Source organism: Mandrillus leucophaeus, unplaced genomic scaffold (genome assembly GCF_000951045.1).
Source record: "Mandrillus leucophaeus isolate KB7577 unplaced genomic scaffold, Mleu.le_1.0 Scaffold171, whole genome shotgun sequence".
Lineage (NCBI taxonomy): Eukaryota > Metazoa > Chordata > Mammalia > Primates > Cercopithecidae > Mandrillus > Mandrillus leucophaeus.
Genome location: NW_012101710.1, coordinates 1,851,085 through 1,853,011, shown reverse-complemented (window position 1 = coordinate 1,853,011; position 1,927 = coordinate 1,851,085). Strand labels below are relative to the sequence as shown.

Here is a 1,927-nt window from a genome sequence, read left to right as displayed (position 1 = left end):
TTATGCCATTCTCCTGCCTCAGCCTCCCGAGTAGCTGGGACTACAGGCGCCCGCCACCTCGCCCGGCTAGTTTTTTGTATTTTTTAGTAGAGATGAGGTTTCACCATGTTAGCCAGGATGGTCTCGATCTCCTGACCTCATTATCCGCCGGTCTCGGCCTCCCAAAGTGCTGGGATTACAGGCGTGCCACCGTGCCCGGTCCACATTCCTTTTCTTATTTCTTCATATGTCTTGTAATAATTTATTATTTTCAGATTGACGACAGTTTGTCACGATTGTTCTATATGAACTGGAAGTATTTCTTTGTCAAATTTTAAGGTGACAACACGGACATTCTTGTTTTCATTCTGCTTTGATGAGTCTGTATAGAACTTGTTTTTTGTTTTTTGTTTTTAAATTTCAACTCTTATTTTAGATATGGGGGTACACCTGCAGGTTTGTACATGGGTATACTGCTGCCAGGTAGTGAGCACAGTACCCAAAGGTAGTTTTTCAATGCCCCCACACCCTTCCTCTTCCTTCTAGTAGTCCACAGTGCCTACTGTTCCCATCTTTATGTCCATGGGTGGTCAATGTTTGGCCCCTATTTCTATGTGATAATAAGCAGTATTTGCTTTTCTGTTTCTGTATTAATTTACTTAGGATTACAGCCTCCAGTTCCATCCATGTTGCTGCAAAGGACATGATTTCGTTCTTTTTCATGGCTGCATAATATTTCATGTTACATATGTACCACACTTTCTTTATCCAGTCTGCTATTGATGGGAACCTAGGTTGATCCGTGTCTTTGCTATTGTGAATACCTGGCTATGAACATATATGCAGATGCATCTTTTTGGTATAATGATCTGTTTTTCTGGTTACATACCCAGTCACTGACTTGCTGGGTCAAATGGTAGTTTGACACTTCTCGAAAGAAGACACATAAGCAGCCAACCATCATATGAAAAAAATTTTCATCATCACTATTCATCAGAGAAATGCAAATCAAAACCACAATGAGATACCATCTCACACCAGTCAGAATGGCTATTATTAAAAAGGCAAAAAACAACAGATGCTGGTGAGGCTGCAGAGAAAAGGGAACGCTTACACACTGTTGGTGTAAGGGGATGGTTGGTGGGGATGGAAATGAGTTCACTCCACTGTAGAAAGTCGTTTGGAGATTTCCCAAAGAACTTCAAATACAATTTGTTTTTGACAGCATACAAGCCAGGTTTCAAGTGCTCCACAGCCAGTTGTGGTTGTTATCGTCTTGAACAGAGCAGGTCTAAGTGTTCTGGGGGCCACCAGATGGTTGAGAACAGGAAATGACATCATCTTGTTACCTTCTAGAACAGGGTGTCCAATCTTTTGGCATCCATGGGCCACATTGGAAGAAGAATTGTCTTGGGCCATACGTAGAATGCACTAACGCTAATGATAGCTGATGAACTAAAAAGGAAAAATGTAAAAAAATCTCACAATATTTTTTGTTGTTGTTGCTTTGTTTGTTTGTTTGTTTTGAGATGGAGTTTCACTCTGTCATCCAGGCTAGAGTGCAGTGATGCGTTCTTGGCTCTGCAACTTCCGCCTCCCGGGTTCAAGTGATTCTCCTGCCTCAGCCTCCCGAGTAGCTGGGATTACAGGCATGTACCACCACACCCGGCTAATTTTTGTGTTTTTAGTAGAGATGGGGTTTCACCATCATGTTGGTCAGGCTTGAACTCCTGACCTCAAACAATCCACCCACCTGGGTCTCCCAAAGTGCTGGGATTACAGGCGTGAGCCAACACGCCTGGCCTAAAAATCTCATAATGTTTTAAGAAAGTTTATGAATTTGTGTTGGGCTGCATTCAAAGCTGCCCTGGGCCACATGTGGCCTATGGGCCGTGGGTTGGATAGGCTCATTCTAGAAGAATTTTTCTGGAAAGTGCATGAAGAACAG

General features: G+C 42.8%; 1 protein-coding gene across 1 annotated transcript in view; it reads right to left on the bottom strand.

Annotated features, from left to right (window-relative positions):
- Positions 1-1,927, bottom strand: part of LOC105537359 — a 47,426-nt gene that overhangs the window by 16,015 nt on the left and 29,484 nt on the right. The gene's annotated exons all lie outside the window — the stretch shown is intronic.